Source organism: Emydura macquarii, unplaced genomic scaffold (assembly GCF_026122565.2).
Source record: "Emydura macquarii macquarii isolate MOO-44397 ecotype Brisbane River unplaced genomic scaffold, CSIRO-AGI_Emac_v2 contig_2897, whole genome shotgun sequence".
NCBI classification, from domain to species: Eukaryota; Metazoa; Chordata; order Testudines; family Chelidae; genus Emydura; species Emydura macquarii.
Window position 1 is genome coordinate 23,626,173 of NW_027133034.1, and position 23,763 is coordinate 23,649,935.

Sequence of the window (23,763 nt, forward strand, 5' to 3'; positions counted from 1 at the left end):
TGGCCTTCTTGGCAATAAGGGCACACAGTTGACTCATATCCAGCTTCTTATCCACTGTAACCGCCCAGGTCCTTTTCTGCCAAATTGCTGTCTAGCCAGTTGGTCTCCAGTCTGTAGCAATGCATGGGATTCTTCTGTCCTAAGTGCAGGATTCTGCACTTGTCCTTGTTGAACCTCATCAGATTTCCTTTAAACCAATCCTTTAATTTGTCTAGGTCACTCTGTATCCTATCCCTGCCCTCCAGCGTATCTACCACTCCCCCCAACTTAGTGTCATCTGCAAACATGCTGAGGGTGCAATCCACCCCATCATTAATGAAGATGTTGAACAAAACCAGCCCCACCACCAACCCCTGGGGCACTCTGCTTTGTTACCAGCTACCAACTAGACATTGAGCCGTTGATCACCACCTGCTGAGCCCAATGATCTAGCCAGCTTTCTATCCATCTTATAGTCCATTCATCCAACCCATACTTCATTAACTTGCTGATAAGAATACTGTGGGAGACTGTATCAAAAACTTTGCTAAAGTCAAGGTATATCATGTCAACTGCTTTCCCCACATCCACAGAGCCAGTCATCTCATTGTGGAAGGCAATCAGGTTGGTCAAGCATGACTTGCCCTTGGTGAATCCATGCTGACTGTTCCTGATCACCTTCCTATCTTCCAAGTGCTTCAAAATGGATTTGTTGAGGACCTGGTCCATGATTTTTCCAGGGATTGAGGTGAGGCTGACTGGTCTGTAGTTCTCCAGATCTTCCTTCTTCCCTTTTTTGAAGATGGGCACTATATTTGTCTTTTTCCAATTGTCCAGTACTTCCCTCAATTGCCACAAGTTTTCAAAGATGATGGCTAATGTCACTGCAATCACATCAGCCAACTCCCTCAGCACCTCAGATGCATTGCATCTGGCCCCATGAACTTGTCATGTCCAGCTTTTCTAAAGAGTCCTGAACCTGTTCTTTCACCACTGAGGGCTGCTCACCTCCTCCCTATTCTGTGCTGCCCAATACAGTAGTCTGGGAACTGACCTTTGTCTGTGAAGACAGAGGAGGAAAAAAGCATTGAGTACTTCAGCTTTTTCCACATCATCTGTTATTAGGTTGCCTCCCCCATTCAGTAAAGGGCCCACTTTTTCCCTGACCTTCTTGTGACTACCATTCCTATAGAAACACTTCTTGTTACTCTTCCTATCCCTCGCTAGCTGCAACTCCAGTTGTGCTCTGGCCTTCCTGATTTCACTCCTCCATGCTTGAGCAGTATTTTTATAGTAGAATGTTGGAGAGCCAGAATCCTGTGTTCTTTTCCTAGCTCTGTACTGTAATTGACAATTAAAGTGTTTTTGTTGTATTTGTTTTAATTTTTTGAAGACCTATCTACTGGGAATTGCATTGAGACCACTAAAAAGACATCAGAGAGTAACAATTTTCAATCACTTAACTGAATGGGCCAGTTTCTAGTGGATATTCTACAGATTACACATTTTGTGTTTTATCAATCCTGTAGACCATTAATTCCCAAAAATAATCTAATTTTATATTCTAGAGACTGATTCTCCATTGAAGTTAATGGAATTATTTCAATATGAAACAAGTGTAAAAGATTGACAAGAATCAGATTATTTTTATCTAAAGGAGTCAAATTGCTCAACTGTTCAATATTTCAATTTATCAAGGGCCTTATTAATTAGAAGAATTTCCATTTCCATTTAACAATTTATTCTCATGTTCAATAGACCTACCTCTTTCCCTGTGCACGTTTTATTCCATTAGTATTTCCACTATGTTTTGTTTCATTTCAAGTAGTTTGCCATTCATTTTAGGTGGATGTTGGAAAGAGGTTGGCTTCGGCTTCCCAGAGCTACTTATTGGTACAAAGCATTCTATTGTATACGTTCATAGTTCTAATAATACATGAAATTTCCTTAGATGTCTTTCTTGTACATATTAAAAGAAATGTTTATAAAGCTATCTCAGGGTCAAAGTCAGTTCAGTTTTGCTGTACTTAGAATTAACAACAATCACATCCCTTGTTAGAGAAAATTTTTTAAAATGATTATTCACGTGGAAGACATAATAGAGACTACAATATTTGAAAAGGTAACTCATTTGTCATCCTTGATTATTAGTATCCATTAGATCAGACTCATTTGTCATGATTAGGAAAAGAACCTGACCTCTCAAACTGCCTTTGCAGCAAACATCATCCACCTCACTGGTTTTAGTTTTCTCCTCTTCTTTTTCCATAAGAAATAAGAATTTTTTCTCTCTCAGAAAGGCCATGGGCCTGAGTTTGTCTCACATACATTGGTGTTACCCCACTGTAACCTCACTGATTACTCCTTATTTACACTAGTTCAATTGAGATCAAAAGCAAGCCCTGCATGTTTCTATCTACATTATAATACAGTTAGAGCAAGAAAAAAAGTAAACTCAAAATGGTTTTAAAGAAGAAAAAAAATCATGCTGATTAATTTAACTCTGCATATAGTAACAGTAGTGGCATAATCCTCCAAAGGATTCTAAATTGTCTTCATCAATTAAGAGTACCAAGATCAGGACCTGCTCCTCATTGAGGTAAATTATACATACCACTTCAAACCCAGGAGGTAGTAGGTCAATTCACTGCAATAATGACTGACAAAACTGGTTCTATTGATGCACTTTCTGAGTGGGTCTCTACTGCTAAAGCCAGTTCAGCTGTCACTATATTTTGATGAACAATTATCTTGATCCCCTCTAGGCCTCAACTTCATGTGAAGCCATTTCATGTGAAAACATTTCATGCCCATCTCCAGACAAACAATCTGCATTTCACTGCTCTCAGGGAACAGCTGTTGACACTCACCTAAGTGCACTAGGCATTGCAAGAGCAGAATTGCAGCAAGGGGTGGGGGAAAGAATCAACGTTATCTATAGTTGTACCAAATTTACAGGCCTCTCTGCAAGATGGCTATCTTAGATACTTGTAAGAGATAATTAGTATTTTATGGTGTCCAACTTCCAAAAACAAAAAACAAAACAAAAAAGCCCACCCCTATAACATGCTAACACATTTTTGAAATGCACACAAAGTTTAAGAATCATTTGGGAACAAGCATAAAAGTAATAATTAATTTTGCCAGAAACAGGCCCATCACCATGCCATCTGCTGACTATTATGTGGCAGAACGCTTTAAAAATGATGCCCTGCATATGTGTCTTTCTGTCTGCTGAGAAGAGAGAAACCCAATTTTAAAATGTATTTTAAATTTTTGGGCCAAATTCTTCCCACTGCTTTAAATCCTGAGATACTTAAGGAATTTCAGTGAAGTTATTCTGGATTTACGCTTGTGTAACAGAGAGCAGAATTTGACCCCAAACTTTTAGTAAAAATTAAATCAAGTCACATTCATCCCTGGTGTAATTTCAGTGTAGTCAATGGAGTTACAATAAGGATGTTTTTGATTTCAGGGCTCTAAGAAGAGGTTTTATACCATTCCAATTTAATAGTATGGCCATGTGTGCTATTGTTCTAAGCACAATAGTGGAACATGGAATTGCAACTAGGAAACCATGCTAATTAGCTAAGCCACAAAATGTCATAAAAAAACAACAAATATTCCACAGACTAGAGATATGTATTATTTTAAATGTGTGTCTTCCAAATCATCCAGAAAGTCAAGAATAACCAGCACTCACATGGGAAAGAGCCAAGTTATTGTGACAAAGTCAGTCCTGACAGATAAAAGAGAGTGGTGGGCATACTCCTCCCCACTATGCTGCAAGCAGGGGAGGAGGGTACCAGCAAGAAAGAGTCACAGAGGCCTTATATGTGGTGGGGACACTGGTTGCACTGGGAAAGGAGGGAGGGAGGGGGACTATAATGACAACAGGGAGTGCAGTGAACTAGGGGAAACAACAAAAAAAGGGAGAGGTGTGGGGTTCACAACTGCTGAGGGTGCATGGGCACATGGATTGGGTGGGACAAGGGGTAAAGGAGGAAAGGAATGGGTGGAAAACAGGCCTGGGGTGAGCCAGGAAAAGGCATACAGATTCCCAGGGGCTAGGGCAGGGCAGGAAAACTAACAAAAAATTTTCTAGGAAACCAGTCTAGGGCAGAGTGGGGAGGGAACAAAGTCATCAACAGCAGGCAGGCAGGATAGGCAGCAAAGGGAAAGGGGGCAAATGCTGCAGGGGGAGCCAGTGGGCAAAGGTAGGAGGGACACATCAGCCAAATGCAGTCCAAGGGAGGAGCACACACACCCACGTGCACTCGCAAACAGTAACTGCTTGCTGCCGCAAATAAAGTCCCAGATGGTAGCAGGGTCAGGATGAGCAACCAGGATGAGAAGCAATGGCAGTCCCAGATGGTGATCAGGGATGGTGCAGGGTGTAGCAGTGGGGGTGGTGGCGGCAGTGGCAGGAGAGTAGATGGGCTAGAGGGAAGACTGCTAGTCACGCCCTCTCCCCCCCAAAATAACAATAGCAACCATCACCAACCCAGGAGATAACAAAGAAGACAGTTACTCAGCTCAGTAGCAGTACCCCCTCCACAACATCCTGCAGCAGCATCACCACCACCACATGCTCCCCAAGGCAGCTCCTCTTCTTCCTCCCCAAAGGTAGCAGCAGCAACAGCAGAGCCCCCAGTCAGTAGCAGCCAGCAAACAAGCCAGGAGAGACCCCAATAATGGTGATAGTAGGGCCCTCACTCCCTCTCTGGGAATCAGGCCAGCAGGGGACAACCCCCCAGCACCAAGAACCACGGGGACTACCAGCTAGCAGGGAAGCAGGATGGGTCTGGCTACAGTGGAGGTTAGGCCAGAACTCTGATCGCAGCAGCTCCACACCCACAAGAGAGGAGTGGACCACAGGTATGTTAGCCAAATGGTGAAAGCTCTCTTTCCTATAAGCTGAAAAAGGGTTACCTCACATTAACTAGAGACACCTGAGGCCAGTTAAGTACTGCCAGTGACCTTTAAAAACCCCTCTTCTGGGGAGAGGAGGGAGAAACAGACTATAGAAACAGAGGAAGCTTCTTCAGGGGGAAAGCTATGTCCTCTTCCTATAGGGAAAGAAATTAAGATTACAACTGTAGGGGAAACATTAGCAACTAGGAGCTGACATAGTAGGGTAAGACCCCAGAAGAAGGCGCAGCAGAAAGTATTTGTTTGTATTGTGTTTGGGGGTTTCTTTTGTTTTGCTTAAGAAGACTTGTTGGGCTTACCAGGATATCTACCATGTAAATATGGGAAAATAAAACCCACTGGATTCAGATTGATTTACTTCAGGTCCTCTACTGCTTAAGGGAGAAACAGGGAGGCTGATGAAGCAAAGAGACTCCCAGTAACATTATCTTCTGGGAGAATTTAAGGGCTTGTATAATCACCATGTTGTACAGTAACAACATGTTACAAACTTGTATCAAACGCTAGTTACGTCTATCTATTGCATTAAGAAACCTTCAAATATCCCTTGTAAAATTTCCCTCTGTGAATATGAGGGATTACCCCAGACTCCTCATCCACAACTTGACCATTGTACAATTTCTCAAATCAACAATGCATTGTTATCAATAAAAGTAAGTCAGTTCATGGCCTGGTGATTTATCCACCTAAACAGGTACTATTCTGAAGACAGAAAGACGTGACAGTCTATACTGTACAATTTATGGGACAGGTAACATTCCTGAACTTGCATGCTCAGGGAATGCATGTGTTAGAATTGGAAGTTTGTATTTAATAATTAAGTTGTTCAGGAAACACAAGAGTTCTTCTCTCATGTGGAATGGACCATACATGCCATTCCCATGACAACATGGGCACTTTCCTTTAAATCAGCAAGTTTTTTTTCCTCCCTTGTCCCCTAAAAAAAGGGAAGAGCACAGACAAAAAAGGGAAAGAGGGATAAAGAAAAGGAAGGAAGAGGACAGAGAGGGTAAAGGAGAGCAACATCTTAGTTTTTATCCACTAGGAATTAATCAGACTTTTAAAAAAATCAGACAATCTTCAAATTTGTCTGAAGTCCCTCTTCTCCAAAATATGACCTGCTCTTTAGCTGCCAGGTCAGCCAAGTTACTGTGCCAAGCTTCTACTGTCAGAAGGCGTAAGCAGCATAGTCTGGCTGCAAGCAGTGCTTTAGAGAACCAAGCTTTCTCTTAGTTGGAGATTTTCCAAGATGATGGGATACATCCCAAAACAGTTCTGGGAAGTAATTTTAAGGAGATCTCCGCTGTAATATTAATCCTCTTGCCTACTTCTAGCCAGAAGGCTTGTATCCTGGGACAGTCCCAAAACATGTGAGCTAGTGTGGTGCCTCCAGGAGATGCACATCTCCAACAGCAGGCCAAAGCTGCAAGTTTCTGATTTTTTAATTTTGTTGCAGTTTGGTATCTCATTTGGCTTCCAAATTTACAGCTTCAGCTAATCATTTCTTTTAGAGGATCAATTTCTAGTTTTTTAGATGTGTTTTGCAGGGGCTGAATTTCAAAGCAACCAGAATTGGAAAAACTAAATAATTTGATGATTCTGATGGATAGGCTGATAGACAAATCCTTTTTCAACTGCATGTTTACATAGTTTCCTTTACCATCTCTTGAAGATAGATGGTATTTAATAGTCTTGATGTTATATTATAATGTTCTTAGAAACTGGTTGCATCTGAGTTGGGAAAGACAATACATATGTTTAAGCACAATTTCCTATTAAATTATTTATTGTTTGAATGACTTCCTCAGAAGTTTCCCACCATTCAAACTGCAAAGAACCTCAGAATTTAAATGTATATTTCAGACATATTTGAGTTTTTGACTACATTCATTGTTTGTTACTAAACCATAATTTGATAATTTTAGATAGGAGCCATTTATTTTGTCAATTTAATATTTAATGTTACAGGTCAATATTTAAGTTATATTTTGCGTTGCTGCAACACCACAAAGGCAATTTAGAGGTGCCTTAATTATGCTAACTTTATGCTATCCTCTTCTCCCATTTCTTGGCATAAGAGGTGGTGTAGGCTGTGATGGAGCCAGAACACAATACTCCCTTAAGTGATCATTCAAGACAATGTGATTTATATGAAAGCCACCAAAGGGCTGCTTTAAATGTAGGCCCAATTTACCTTTGGCTATCTTTAGGAATGGGGGGGAAGCAGAAATGTGGATTAGAGTCAAGTGAGTATCTCAGAGCTGGTATTAAAACAAGAATATTAAGGGAACATACATGTCAAAATCAGAGTTTAAACATTTAGAAAAATACTGTGAACACTTTGAAATAAGTATGTTTTCTCATTTCTTCACCTAATCTCACTGTATGTAGTCTTTCTCCCACTAAACTAAACCTCTACACTAAAGAGCAGGCTATGGAAAGAAAGGATACACAAAGGAAAAGATGTTTTGTTTAAATAGAAAGGACAGCCTTGTGGTTAACACACTGGACTCAGACAATTTGGATTCAGTTACCAGCTGAGTTACAGATTTTCTCAATGACTCTGGAGAAGTCACTAATCTCTTGGTGGCAAGTTGTGTGAATTGTCATAGCTCCATTGACGTTGATGAAGCAATGACAATTTATACCAGCTGAGGATCTGACCCTAAGAGCATGTCTATCTATAGCACTGTGGCCTTCCTCAGAGCCTGGGCCCGAGGAAGGGTCGCGACGCCCCTGCTGGGGAGAACAGGGCCCTACAGGCCAAACCACCTGGCAACAGAGGGGCGGAGCCAAGGCAGGAAAGAGAACTATAAAAGGCCAGCCTAGGAGCTCAGTAGGGGAAGTTGCTGTTGGAGGAAGATGTGTCTTCCCGGAGGCTGTAGCCTAGGCCTGATTCAGACCCAGTGACTGCTTGGAGCAACCACCCCACCGAGTGAAGCCTCCAAAACCTGCCTGGATTACCAGGCCCTAGCGACTGGAGAGGGCCGCCAAGCCCTAGCGACTGGAGAGGGGTTGCTAGGCCCTAGTAGCTGGAACAAGCCACCCGAGACTCCTAGGTGGAAATACCCCCTGAGGCTGGCCCTGACCTGGAGGAGCTGCCTGATGTCAAGGACCCCCTGGAAGTGACTGATCCCAGGAGACTGGAGGAACCCCTGTGACCTGGAGGAGCTACCCTCCATTGACAATGCCAAGGAGTTTCCAGACCTGCTGCTGGTCAACAATGAGGGACTTGTGGGACTGCCGCTCACCTTCTACCCCAGCTACTACTACTACTTCTACTACTACTGACAGGTACCCAGGGACAGAGTGGGAGGAAATGGCCCAGGGACAGCTGACTAGCAAGTGGCTGAGTCGGGCTAAAACCCCATCAGGGAGTTGCGGCTAGAGCCCCGCTGACTCAGTGGCAAAGCAATTTGCCACTGATAGGGCCCTGGGCTGGGATGCAGTGGAGTTGGGTGGGCCTGCATCCTCCCCCCCCCACCTCCACCCCTCCTGCTCCTAACCAGCCCAGGAGTGAGTGCTGCCCTCTGAGCTTGGAGGCAGAGGATCCTGAGCTCTACCTGCCCTGCCTGCCTACAAGGCCAGGGGCTCCAGACTATTTTACTAGCCCTGCCTGTGGGAAGGCCGGGGGCTACTGACTGCCCAATCAGCCCTGCCCGACTTGCGGGCCAGGGCCTGAAAACTGCTTGCCTGCCCCACCCTGCCTGAGGGCCGGAGGGCTACGGAGTGGGAAGGAAGCCCACCCGGCTGGGGCTAAAAACTTGTAAATGGGCACTGTTTATTCCCCTAAAGGAAGGCGCTGTGGCCTTCCTCCGAGCCTGGGCCCGAGGAAAGGTCACGACACCCCAGCTGGACCGTGCCAATGGCTTACACTATCACAGCCTTAGTTCAAAGTGTAGACATACCTTGTGTGTCTCATAGCCCTATCTGCAATATGATGATTCTTGTTCACCCTCATCAAGTAGCTGTCTTGCCTATTTATGATATAATTCAGTGTCCACTGAAGTCAATGATTTCAGTAATGCAGGGTCAAGTCTTTAAATTGTAATTTCTTTGGGACAGGGACAGTCTCTTAATAGGTACATGTATAGTGCCTAGTACAATGGTGCTCCAGCCTTGGCTGGAGCCCTTAGGCATTGTATAATAAACATTATATGTTCTATATCTTTCATGGCTACTACAACACTGTGCTTGGTCCACTCTTTTGCACACAGTTTTCTCTCAAATATTAACAGAGTTGAGCTAATGTGGTAGAAACCCAGTGCAGCAACAGGAACAGATTTAGTTAGCTCTCTAACTTTTTAAAAATCCTTTTCCATTATCATATGACATTTTTGCTTTTAAATTCAATTTTTACTGATCTTTGTCCCCCCCCCCCACCCAAAAAAAAAAAGGATAAAACTAAAAACCAGATAACTATACACAAAGTAAAAGAGCATTTCTCCATATTAACAAGCAAGAGTTAACATTGCACAGAAGTACTGTAAGAAGATATCGTACAGTAGGTGATGTGGACTGGTCATATAAAAATACAACTTATGCTGTACTTCTTTATTGTTGGGTTTTATTTGGTTCATCTTCAGTGTCAAAGAAAAATCCAAATTAATAAAGGCTAGAGACTAGAAGAAGGTGGTCTCAGTAATAAATTGTGTCCTCAATAAGTTGATATAGTACTAGGGTGTAGGAAGCAATAAAATTATAGTAGAGCTAGTATGTGAGGATGAAATGTACTGGTACCTTTTATTGGCTTGACTCGTATGAGAAATAAGCCCATATTTCAGAAATGCTATCACACACCTATGGCAACTGGTTCCTATGCCAATTCTTCCAAAAAACAAGTCTCGTGATGTGTATTCAAATTTATTGTCATGATTTTGAAAATTAAAACCATTTTAATGGAAGTTGCAGAAGGGATTGTAGAAAAGAGAAAAAGGATGAAGACATCCTTTTTCTCTTATCAATTCTATGGAGATGGAGTTAGTGGGGCAAGGAGGTTACTGTCTCCCTCTTATTTCGAGGCGCATGCGCCAGTCCCCTGAGATCGTTCTGTGTTCAGTCCATGAGTAATCTCTCTTACTCAGTCTCTGCTTTTCCTTCATGTCTCAACTTTTCTTCAATTAGAAATCTGGTTCCAGAGGACAAGCAAGGACTGGGGAAAAAAGCATGCTTACCACACAGGCCATGGATCTGAACTCAGAAAGCCCTTCATTTAGATTGGCTCTACTAGTGGGCAGCTGCAGACAAGTCCACCCACCCCTACAAAGTTGGAAATACTGGAGGTTTTAAGGTTAGCTGGTTCACATCCTAATATTACATTAAACTCGGAGACTCTACACAGTTCAAACTACAGGGGTGTGAATTGCAGCACATACAGCATGCTACACTACACTGTAATTCTCCCATGCTGGCACAAACTAAAAGGCACCAAGTTCTCATTAATGTAGGTCTGTTTGGAAGAGAACTACATTAATGTGAACTAGGTATCTTTTAGTCCGTGTCAGCAGCATCCACAGGGAGAAGTTACAGTGCAGCACACTATTGTGCACTGCAGTTCACATCACAGTGAAGTCTGAACTGTGGGTCCCTGTAGACATAGCCTTAATATCAGATTTTTAAATGAAAATGACAGAGTCCCAAATATTACCTAGACATTTGTATAGAAGACAAATATCTTAGACCATAGCAGCTTTCAGTTCCCCATAACCAACCCCACAGCTAAAAAGACATTTTTAAAACTAATCACCTTTTGATAAGCAAGTTCAGGGTCTCACTCAATTCTCATACTTTCCTGCAAGTGACTGTACTCAAAATTACAGAACAAAATTAGAAAGAAAAAACCCAAAATATATTCTTAAGATGTGGAACATAAAAATATATCCACTGAGCAGCTCCAACAAAGAAACAGACTACTACACTGTTTTCATCTTACAAAAACATAGGCATTCTTTGAGGTATCACTCACAACAATTACCATATTTAAAGATGGCAAATTGATAATCGTGGTGATTTGTGTCACACCTCCATTGGAGGAAATTTCTATAAAGTTAAGAGTCCAATAATTGTAAGAATTGTTGTTAACTGATTTAAACTTTATGCAAAGTAAAAAAGACCCATTCCTTTGCTACATGTCTCCAGTCAGCAAAGAAAAATGACAATGTCCTAAGAACATATGAATAAAGCATGCAAAACCCCCCCAATATACTGTATGAAGAAGCCACCACAAACTCTCAACCTGTTAGGAAATTGAGACTTTCCTATAACAATGACCCAGGATCAGCAAACAGCTGGAAGACTAGATGGGAGTAAGCAGAAGGCAAGAAAGAAGACTGTTAAAAACATACATATCAAGCACAAAGGAGATGTGAAAATAATGCTATGAGGGCATATTCAAAGCTATCTTTAATGTGTTGCACAATACTTCGCTACCACCGTGATCAGTGCCATAGACACACAAAATAATACTGAACATTTATATCAGGGGTGGGGAATGTCCGGCCTGCGCAAAATCATTTGGTCTGGCCCTAGCGGCGGCGCGGTTTCTCGGCAGCGGCATGGTTTCAGCGGGGGGGGGGGCAGTGCCTGCCGCCGAAACCCTGCCGCCGTTTGCCCCTTTTCGGCCACCATCAGGCCCTTGACAGGAAAAAGGTTCCCCACCCCTGATTTATATAGAGCTTTTCAGCTGTTGATCTCAAAGAGCTCTGCAAAGTTCAGTGTAAGTATCATTATCCCCATTTTATAGATAGAGAAACTGATGCACAGAAAGAAAATCAAATGATTTGGATACCTGCCTCACTGCTTGGCCTAAGGCAGAGTCCCAATCCATTTCTGTGTACACCAGCCCACACTGTTTATCAAATTATTTGAGTACCATAACAACAAGCTAGAGTGAAAGATGCAGTCATCAGTACCAAATGACAAATATAGTATCAATAGAAACATGCAACTACCTGCCCAATGCCTTACAGGCATTCTGTCGAAGAGGCCCATTTAAGTGGCAAAACTGGTAAAGGAATACAGCTATTCAAAGATCATGAAATCACATGTTTTAAACAATAAGGTCATGGAGTGTGAGGAATACCAAATCACTAAGACAGCAATGAAATAATCCTGTTTGCATTTCTATAAATTTTCACAAACTCAGAACTATGAGTCGTCAGTGTGTTGATTTATTAAATCTAAATAAAGTGTGAAATTTTTCCAGCTGAATATTTTTCCATCTGTAAATGCTGATTTGTTTAAATCTAGCCTTCTGAAGGAACATGTCAATTTCCGTGAAATGTCATTTTTAAAAAAAAATCAAAGTGAAATGTTTCAATTTTTTGTTTTGAAAAGACTTCAATTAGAAATGTATTACATATTCTATTTGTATCTTTAATTTTATAATATATATTATATTGGTTTTGTCTTACATTATAATTTAAAATTATTCAACCATAATGTAAGTATATAAAATAACATTATCTTGTGACTGTAAATGTCTAACAATGATCTGTAGCCTACAACTCCACTCTAAGATCAAGTATTCACTCTAATTTTACAATGAGCTTGATTTCACAATATCCTGACCCTTTTTCTGTTCATTGTCCACTAAGTTTTGAATTTTACTCACATAAATGCTACAAAAAGTTCATTTTAAATTTGCATATTCCAACACTTGCACTGATACTGCTTAACAGGTTTATCGAAACCACTAATACAGATGCCATTAAACAAATGAGCTAAGCAACTGTCTGTGTACACTGAAGATCCAGTCACACACACAATTACTTTATCTGCATATGATAAATGGCTGGCAGCCAGCCAAAAATCTTAGAGTAGCCTAATTTTTTTTTTTGGAAATATGTTTGCTGGGCCCAGACAGAAAAATACTTAAAATATTATAAAATCCTCTAAAAGTGTTCTCTTTCACCTTTCCTTGAGATTCAAAGCTTTTGAAGTCCAAAGTGATGTGGGGCTCAGAAGAACTGGGTTCTATTCCGGACTCTGCCACTGAGCAGTCATTTCATCTGTCTGCCTCAGTTTCTCCATCTGCAAAACAGGTATACTTATACTTCTGTCTTTTGAAAAGTGATTTGAGATCCACAAGTATTGTTATTTTTTCACCCCTTTAAGTATTATGTTCATCCAAGCAGGGACTAGAAACAATGTCACATGATTATCTGACTAGTCACAGCTATCCAAACAGCTCACATTTCAATGCCTAATAACTGCAGTGAATTCTTTGCATTCAACACAGAGTAAATTAAACTCACAAAAATAGTCATGTATATTAAAATAAATTAACAAATTTGAAGATATTGTGGTCTGGTTTCAAAAGCTCTATGAGCGGATAAATTCATGTAAATTATTCAATGAGAGCTATTTGCTTAGTCTTCAATGACTGTCAGAACTTCAGAAATCACATACCAAACTTCTGTCATTAAGAGAAGATGAGCATCGTAATTGTTTACCAAAAGGAAACACAAATGAAGTATCAAATAAAAAGATGAAATTATAATATCGGATCATATTATATGCTAGTGTAGAACAGAAAATCAACATGTTCTCACATAATTATTAAACTGCAGGATGTTTTAACTTAATATTTGACTCAAAATGACTTAACAGCTACACTAAACGCATGATATAACTAACAGAAAAAGGTCAAGAGAATCAAAAGAGCAGACCAGCAGGATGAAATTGTGAAATGGTACAGAAACACACCTTAGCACATATGTTTACAAACCAGTGCAAATATACTTCCTTAAAATGAACAGTGTTCAGAATCCAGTGTTTGAGAGACTCTTATATCAGAAGGTGATTAACATTCAGCTAAAGCATGTGCAATGCAGTAGCCTTTTCGCTTTTCTTCCAGAACAGAGCTACAGCTTGTACACTAACTGCTGCAGGTAAAAGCATCTTACATAATTTAATCAGCAGTGTATCTAAGTTGAATAAAGGTATAGTAGTCTCAGTCCTTTTACCAAAGACTGTGTTTTTTGCCTATCTGTAATTGTTGCAACTAAACAAACACTGTCCATGATGCATTCACATACCATGATGATGGGTACATTATAAAAAGAGAGAGAGGCAGGAGAGATGATATGTTGATTAAAAATTACAGGCAGCTCATTAAAATTCTGAGAACAATGATGTTAAAAGCCACAGGAGAAGAACTAATACACTTAATGAGGTCTTGTAATATTGTACCAAAGGAGTAAATGAATGATTATAACAAAAGAAAGCTTTACAATGCAAACGTCAGAAGATAACTGGAAATTACATGTGATCGATTGTTCCCATGGTAATAAAGCCCCATTACCACCCATTTAACAAAAATAGAAAAAAAAATCTTAAATATAAAGACAGTTGGGAATTTTTCCAAGCAATTGAGTATTCTAGTGCTATAGGAAACAAACACGTGTGAACAATAACAGAAGGCTAAGAACACAAAATGTTCTATCAACCTTTTCTTGGCATTCATTTAGATTCTCATCTTGCCTACTATACAAAAAATCTAATAAAACTATCTTTCTGACACACAAGAAAATGAGAAAAGCAGATGCATAAGGAGAGTTAGAGTAAAAGAATCTGAAATATTTGCTATTGCTACTTGACATTTTTCTGGCTCTATTTTGAAATATTTTTCTTGAATACACAACATTAAAGAAAAGTCAGAAAGAAGGTTTAAAATCTGATTTATAAATAGCATCAATAATAAATCTGGAAGCAATGGGTTGGCTTAAAAACTGTTTTGAATATGCAAAAGCTGTCTGGTAGGTAGAACAATACTGTCAAGATTGGTCCAAACAAAAGTTGACCTCCTGTGCACATTTTCTTATATGGATAGAATTATTTACATATGTTTAATTTATATATATATATTTGGAACAGCTATGTACAGTTGTTACTAATATCCAGAGTAGTGATGCTTGGACTTCCAGTGGTGTGTAGTTTTTATCCACTGCAGAAATGCACCCCTAAAAAATTAGAAAATAGATGACTAAATGTTCCAAAAACGTTTGTATATGCACAGTTTAGCATATTGGATTCCCAATACATCATGTTTCCAGTCAAGCCAGGAGTAGAAAGAGAATGGCCTATTTGCAGTACTTCCATACCAGCCAGAACACTGGGGAAATGTAGAGATATATGAAAATGAAATTCATTTAAAAAGTTAAACAATTTTTAAATGACTTCATGAAAGCTTGGTGCAATTTCAGGTGAAGATTCAGATTATGTATTCCTTTCCCTGAACCAATGTGCTTGTCTCAATTGAGATTTAGGATATTTTTGCTGAAACCTGGAAATACATTTCAATAAATAGGAATTCAATTACATAGGCCACCTATAAGCCTGCTCCCATTGTTCCTCCTATACAGTACAAGAATCTGCACAAGGCCTGGGATTCTTATCTCCTATAGGCTCTATAGTCCTAGAATATGAAAAGGTGAATAGCTTGTGAGGAATTTTGCAACTGTCTCAGGCTACATTCCACACTGCCTTAAGTTATTACTTTCTTCAGAACCAGTCTTGCAAATCATGTGACTCTGGTGAGTATGATAGCAAACTGATAGGGAATGGAGGGATAGATTCCCTCAGATGACTCCACCCCTTTTTCAATAGAAATGGGAGTGGCTCATCATCCCTCACACTAAAAATATCCCTCTGGACTGAGACAAAGGGTCTGTAGTGTACTGGAGAACATGGCCTGTAGACTTTCATTAAGTTCTTTTTATATGGAAAAAATAAAAACCATGAAAAGATGAATACATTGAAACAGCCTGCACATTCCCTATGTGCAAATAGGGGAGCTCTATGCACAAGCACTATTTGCATATGCAAATAACATGCTTATCCCCAAAACAAAACTGAGCGTAGATTTGGAGGCCGACAATGCTCCTTTGAAAATGTGATTTTTTTTGTTTTATGTAGAGTCCTGTGTCTTTGCAATTAAAACTCTCTGTGAAAAAGGCTTTGCAAAATGAAAATGGTAAAGCATTAAAAAGCAACACGATGAGCTGTATACACGCAGCACACAGATATTTTATCTTTGGAGCCATACAAGTGACCTTGGCTCCTGCTGTCAAGCTTACCAGCTTCCCATCATTTCACTGACAGTCCCTATAAGAATTTAAAAATTAAAATATGTCCTAAAAGCTACTATGTTTTAATTGAGCCCAGAGGGCATAGTTTTATAAACCATTTTGAACACTCCCCCACTCCCCCCAAAATTTAACTGAGCCCTGAATGTATGCTAATTGAACATTGCCATGCCACTATTAGTAACAATTTTGCCTGTGGTCAAATTGAAAAACAGGACCAGCTTCTTGAAGTAACTTCATTGCACCCCTGCAACTTAAAAACAGGGATCATTGTCTGGAGTTATGGGGGTAGTGGGGAAGGGCTGTTGCCCCACAAAGAAGTGTTCTCTCCTTCTCTCCCCCATCTCATGTAAGCAGCTTCCTCGTCAATTAGGAGGGGAAAATAGTGGGAGGCAGGAGTTCTGTGGAAGTCAATTGGTTCCCTCTCAAGAAAGGGAAAGGCATATAAATCCTTTCCCTACAATCAAGGTGCCATTAACTGTGACCTGGTCTGAGATGTTGAAGCAGAGGGTTGGGCAAGGGGACAATAAGGCCTTCAGGAGTGGGCAAAGCCACTAGAGGAGTAAATCAGCTGCAGGCTAAATTATGTGAGTGGGAAAAGTTGGTTATTACCCATAATGAAACTGCACGTCCAATATCACATTATTCACCTGAGTGGATTTGATTCTGGCTGCTATTTGGGAAAGATGGTTAAAAATCCAGGAATCCAAGTAGCAGTAGAGGGGAATCAGCCACACTATTTGCTGCTGCGTCTTGGTGTCTAATGCACATATGCATTTCATAGTAGTCTTGTTCCCTGATAAACCAGAGTTGGAAGTGGACTTAGGGGCTGCCTTCCCCTCAAAAAGGTGCAGAATGGGGTTGGAGTGCCTAATGTCTAGCACAGCGAAGGGACAACCTCCTTAATCCACATAAGAGGAGAGGGTAATGGGGCGACAGCAACAGTCTCAGATGAAAGGTGAGGAGTTAATAGCAGGCCTCTACCAAGTTGAAAAGACTATGGAAGGAAGCACCACAGACATGGTATGAGTTATTGCCAAATAGTTCCTAGATGAGTTAAGTTAGTAAGTTGTGTTCTAGTTAAACCATATCCAAAGCCTTGTCTTTCTTTCTGCATGTCTGGGACTAAGTTGGCAGCTCTGCCTATTGAAAATGGTGATGTTACAGCAAATTAACTATTTCAGTCTCAGATAAATCCTCCAAATTCCACTAGAGGTATCCTCTAACTCCACTAGAGCATCATACCTTTCAATGCATTGTCTCCCTCAGTGGCTGATTTATTACTTCTTGCATTGTGTCTTATCAATTCATAAAGAATGAAGAATTGGGAACTTAAGTCTTGTCTGCAGTAAGATAATTTTACACTGGTGTAACTATATTGATTTATTACTCCTGTGCAAATCCCTAATGTAAACTATACAAGGTCAAAACTGGGACCTGCTCAGATGTAGTTAAGTTATCAAATTATATTACTCTGGGACATGCTCCACTTTGCACTAATGTAGCATCTCTACATTAGGAGTGGTGTTAAATCAATGCAATTATACCACTGTTAATTTCCTTAATGTAGAGAAGGTCTGAGACAGAAGAGAGCAGTAGAAGTGAGAGTACTGAGAGCAAAACAGACTGATACAAAGGAAAAAAGAGACTGGGAATGGATCACTTGGAAGGAAGTAGAAAGGGAAATAACAGAAAAGATTTGGGTCTGCAGAGAGCAAGAGACAGGAAAAGAGAATGTTTTGCTTTTCTAATAGCACTGAGGAGCTTAACCACTGGGTACTTTCCTAATAGCAACGAGAAACCATTATATTACTTTTGTTTCTTAAAAAGGAGTTGTTTAAAATTTTCATTGTCTGAACAGTATAATTTTTAATACAAACATGCAACTCCTACAGGATATAAACTAAGTAGCTTTCAACTATAAGGGAGATATTTGGCAGTATGGCCTATAATGTGTTTGGTTAATATCCATGGGAATTTACCAGTGTTATCTTGGCTATCAGATAAAGCTTGTATTGTTTCTTGCATGCCACTGATATGAGACACGAAAAATCAAAAATTAAGTAAACTATACAGTTCAAATATGGTGTGTAGTTCATTCCAAGTTCTACACACAGTTTCACGATTTAATATACTATGTTTTTTCTTTATTCAAGTGTTGCTATGGTTAGAAACGCAAGTGAAAAAAAAGGCAACTTCTTGCTCAGTAGATTAGCACCCAGCAAGTATTTAGCCATATCTGCTTATTTTGATTACAGAAAAGTTTACTGATTTTTATTCTTATTCTTTTATCTTTAAAGATATAAATAAGAGGCACCAATTTGAATATACTAGAAGCCTCTGACACACAGGGCTGGATTTAGGGGCAGGCGACTCAGACGACCATTTGGGGTGGTGGGCTAGGGGTGCTATTTTTGTTGTTAATGACAAAAGGGAGAATAGAATGTTTGAAGTAAAATGTTTCAGTTATTCTGTATGTGTATTCATTTTTCACTAACCTCCTAGAATGTTCTGGACCTTTTGTAGAATCTCATGGAAACTTCCAGACTTAGAGAACTACATTTTCCTCAAACCTTTTAGAAGATTGTCTGCCTTGCCCTCATGGGTATAGAAGGGGCGAAGCATCATCAGTCAGTCAGTGAGATAAGAACAAACTGAAGTTAAGTGAGAGCCTAGCTGCAATATTGTGAACCTTGTTTTATTGTGTAACCGGTCTTTGGGTCTGTCTGATGCTGTGCTTCAGTTCACAAGGGCAAAAGGTGAGGAAAAACAACCTTATAAACTAAAAGGACTAGGGTTAACATTCTAAGACTGTCACCTAATGTAACACTGTTTAATACTGGTCCACCCAATATTGGTGCACAGTTTAATTTCTTGATGTTAGTACATTTCAGTTATTTTTAAATTTTAAGTTTCTATAAGCTTAGAGGAAACTAATTTTTTTATTTGTTTATATATGGAATGAATGAATAAAGATTTACAGATCCTAGCATGCAAATTTATCATCTTATATGACAGGGATAAATCATGCATCTAAGTCATGAAATGGGCTACAAATGCAATAAAAAAATACAATATTCAAAAGTTTAATAAATGGAGGGAGGGTGCCAAAGACACTTCTTGCTGGGGAAGCCATTTGGTCTAGGCCCAGCCCTGCTGACACATACTTAAATACAATAAATAAATTAATAAAAGAAATAGCAACCCTATAGTAGAATAGTATTGAGTAACCAACAGGCCAAAAACATTCTACATTTCTCTTTAAACGTCACCCTCAACAATATTCACTTCTTCAGCTGCTCTCCTAAGAAGATTTGCCTTGCAGCATGCCTTGAAAGTCAGCATATGGCTCTTGTGATCCAGGGGAGGGTAGCAATATTTCAAAGGAAAAGGGTCCTCACAGAGATCATCCTGCCAGTGCCCTCTCTTTTATAGCAAAGGAGAGTCCAGTCTCAGCACCTCCATAGATCTCAACTATGGCAGTGTTCATGAAGAGACGCTCTCTGGCATGAAGTTCCTAACCCATTAAGAACTTTATAGGTCAATGATAACTCAAACTCCATCCAGAAATCCACAGGCAGATCATGGAACACTGGTTTACTATGCCTGCAGTGAAGCACTCCATTAACCAAGCATGCAATTGTATTAGCTTTAGCTCACAAATGGATGTAAGGTGTATTCACAAGCAGAACACAGTACAGCAACCTAGTCTCAGAGCCCCAGGTCCACAAAGATACTGAAGTCACAGTTTAGGTGCCACTGAAATCCACAGAACCCTTGGCCTCATATTGCTTAGGAAAGTGCTCTAACCACTGGTATAAGGGATATTCTGATGAGAGGCTCCCTCAGTCTCTGCTCTTGAATCACAGAATTTTAAGATTGGAAGGGACCTCAAGAGGTCATCTAGTCCAGTCCCCTGCACTCAAGGCAGGACTAAGTATTATTGAAGTTGTTCTCCATTTTGGATAAATAATTAGAGTAATTGGAGCAGAGGGAATGGACCCTGGCTCTCTTATCTTCTAGCCCTAACCCCTGTACTAGAGAGTCACTTATTCTCTCCCCCCCATCAATAACCATTTACTTATATATACACAGTGAAACAGCTTCAACAGAAGATACTAATGATATGTCTAAACTGCCACTAGATACCTGTGGCTGGGCCATGCCAGCTGACTCAGGCTAAGGGGTTCTTTCATTGCAGTGTATATTTTTGGGCTTGGGCTACAGCCCAAGCTCTGGGACCCTCCCACCTCGCAGGGTCCTAAAGCCCAGGCTCCAGCCTGAGCCTGAATTTCTACAACACAGTTTAAACAGCCCCTTAGCCCAAGCCCTGCGAGCCTGAGTCAGCTGGCACAGGCTAGCAGTGAGTTTTTAATTGCAGGGTAGACAAACCCTAAGGGAGCCCCACATCATACAAATCCTATAACTCAGTGGCTACAAGACTCTCCTGAGAGACGTTTGGGAGACCACTGTTCAAATCCTCTCTGCCTCTGGTAGATAAGGGAGATTTGAACTTGGATCACCTACTTTCCTGATGACTGTGCTAACCCAACCACTGGGCTAAAAGCTAGAAGGTCACCCAGCTAACTTCCCCTCTCCCCATATTGTGCTGATGAGTCAGGCACCTAACTCATTCTCAAAAGAAATGACTTAATCACCTAAGCCAACTGGAGAAGAGTTCCCAGTTGTAGATCACAGGGATAGATGCCTAAATCCAGGCTGCAGGGAAGCACCTTTCTTCAGGAGAAGGGCAGGGGTTAGGACACACCCTCTCATCAACATTTCCCACTGGCTATCGTACCTGGTTCCTTGACTAGTATGCTTGCTTTTGTGAATTGTACCCTAAAGTGCCTATTAATACCTATGCATTGTATAGGGCTCTTAGGTGCTGTACTCAGGCTTTTTGGATCACATTGTTGTTCCCATGGTAAATATTGCAATGCCAAGTCTCTTTGTGGATTCAGGCCAAGATCACCAGGTGGAAAGAAAAGGTTGCAATTTCTAAGCCAGACATAAGTAATAAAGGGTCTTGTCTACTTATCATCCACCAACAACAGTTAGCATAATGCAGGTCTGAGACTGTGAGCTGAATTCTACTCTGGAGTGAGCATCAACAGAACTGTTAACTTCCAGTTCCTAGGACAAATTTGGGCTTCTGTTCAGAAATAATAGGTTTGTTTAGGTGCAACAGAAGGGTAAAATTTGACCCACAGCATCTTTGTAACTGATGATGATACACAAGCCTTAAAGAAATAGAACTCAACTTTCAGATCCCAAGTGGGGTTGCAGGGCTGGTGTTTGGAAAAACACATTTTATTTATAAACTGAGCACATATTTCTCAGGGATTCCATAATCTAATAAATATGGAACCCCTTAATTCAACTCTTTTTCACTTTTCAGAGTACAATTGATCTTGAAGGGAAAAAAGTGAGAACAAGAAAGTTCCTATGCTGTGGCTAAAATGTCTAAATAAATTGGGCATCTTTTAAAATAATTATTTGTTCAGAATAGAGGCCAGATGGACACCCCTTTGAAGCAGGCACAGAAGGCAGAAAAAAAGATAGTTCAGCTACCATTCCTTTTGTTTTGTTTTTTCCCACCTAAACACAGATTCCTCTCATAAATGCTTTGGGCCAGATCCAATGAAGCTATGACTATTTATACCACATGAAGACCTGCCCCATGGTGTATACCAGCATTTAGAATTAATCTTCCTACTGTAATAATAGTTATGCTTTTTTAAAAATTCCCATTATCTTTTTTATATAAACCATTTTGATATGTCCGTCCTAAATAATACTACAACTAGTCATTTCCTCTATTACTACTACAATATGTGCTACTCACCTTTTTTTTTTATTCTTTTAATTACTTGCTTCCAATTGTATTTTATATTCCAACCCATTTATCACATATATGGTACACTCTGTTTTCTCAATCTTTTACTTTTACTTAGATCTTGCCTATAACATTCTGGTTTCTGCTATTCCTTGATAATCAGATTTTATTTAAGCAATAAAGAACTGGGTGTGGGATAACTGCATATTTCTAGGGGATTAATGACTAGATAAGAGCACTGATTACCTTGAAAGTGACCCCAGCTGCTTATTAATCCCCCAAGAAATACTATTATTGTTATTGTTAATGTTATTGTTGTAGTTATTGTTGATATTACTCTTTTTTAAAAAAGAATTAAAAATACCAAAGTTATACCAGTTTTCCCTTGGCACCATTGTTTCTTCATTCACTGAAAAGATGACTTTGAAGGAGATGCTTCCATAACAGTCATTTCAGGAAAATAATGTGTTTCACAGCAGGCAATTTAAAAAGTTACATTATCTGTGAGAATTATAAATCTATATTCAATATTCCAGATTTCTCCTTCCTTAAATTTTATTAAATAGATTTTATTTTAACTCAAGTAATTTCTGATATATTTCACCAAAAACAATAGTCAGAGTGGCTAATTAGAACAATTTAATCTCCACTTATTCTGAGAGAAGATAACCCATATAGAATCCTTCCTGGGGAAGCACACCATATCACTGCTATTTCATAGCTTTTCTCTTCTCTGCAACAGCTACAGTACATCATACATACTGTACAACTGCAATTTCAACAGAAACTAAAGCCAAAATTTGCAACTTTGGATAGCTAAAGCTAGGCACCTCCCAGTAAAATTAAATACATCTAAACAGTGCAAGTGGCCCAAATTTCAAAGGTGCTCAGCTTCTGCATTTGTGGTTTTGTTTTTTTTAAACACTGTAAAAAAAACTGTAAAAACTGATATACAATGATTCCTTATATAGAAATGTAGGGTCAACATTTTCAAAAATTGGTTCCTAAATTTAGTCTCCTAAATCCATATTAAGGTACCTATGTGTGTGTCCTGATGTTCAAATTGCAAACTTCTTGCTGCTCAATACTTTTGAAAAACCAATCCATTTATTTTAGGTACTCAGATAAGAATTTACAATCTTAACTTAATGCACCTATTGAAAATCTTGCTCTAAATTCATAAATAAATTGCCCCAGTATACAATATTGATTAACATACAGTACAGACAATACAGCATTTTATTTGATTTGCACATCCATATTATGTTTTACAATTATGTTAAACAGAGAGGGGGAAAACTTAAGTTATTTTGCCCGGGGCATCCATTGTACAACCAGAACAGATGCAATGTTGGTACAGATTTGGCTGACAGTGGCAATACATCTTTGTTTAGAGATCAGTGCAGATACTTCAAGAGGGAACAAGATTTTAACAAGGATTGAATGTACTCTGTCAGATGTTAATGTAAGAAGTTTCAAAGAAACACACCAAAAGTTACAAATTTATACCTTGTTTCTTTATTGCAAGTGTGGAATAGAATGCCATTATTATATGGATGGAAGAGTAAGGCATGCCATTTAATTTAAAGTTCATTTTAGGTGGAAGAATCTTAGTTGTAAAGCAATGAAATTTAATTAAACTAAATTGGTTTGTGAGCCTTGAGAGACTTAAGATGATGTGTTTAAAATGGCATCTATCATCAGAACTTCAGAACAAGCCTTTGAAAATAAGCTTTAATCCCTGGGAAACTGCCATGTTGTTCACTAGTATTCATATTTCATAGGAAGAATTCCATGCATCCTGGAAACAGAGTGTCTCTTGTGATAGCTGTGCTTACCAGCCCATGGAAACATTTTGTATGTAATTATGTACTGATGCAAAGAACAGTTCCTGAATATATGATAGTGGTTCTGGCATATACCATC

General features: G+C 39.6%; 1 long non-coding RNA gene across 2 annotated transcripts in view; it reads right to left on the bottom strand.

Moving 5' to 3' along the window:
• LOC137166742 (uncharacterized) overlaps window positions 1-4,860 on the bottom strand; it is a 38,728-nt gene extending 33,868 nt beyond the window's left edge. For both annotated transcript variants that reach the window (XR_010923784.1, XR_010923785.1), the window contains exon 1: window positions 4,516-4,860. This is a non-coding gene — a long non-coding RNA (uncharacterized lncRNA). The remainder of the gene's footprint in view (window positions 1-4,515) is intronic.
• Between the last annotated feature and the right edge of the window lie 18,903 nt (window positions 4,861-23,763).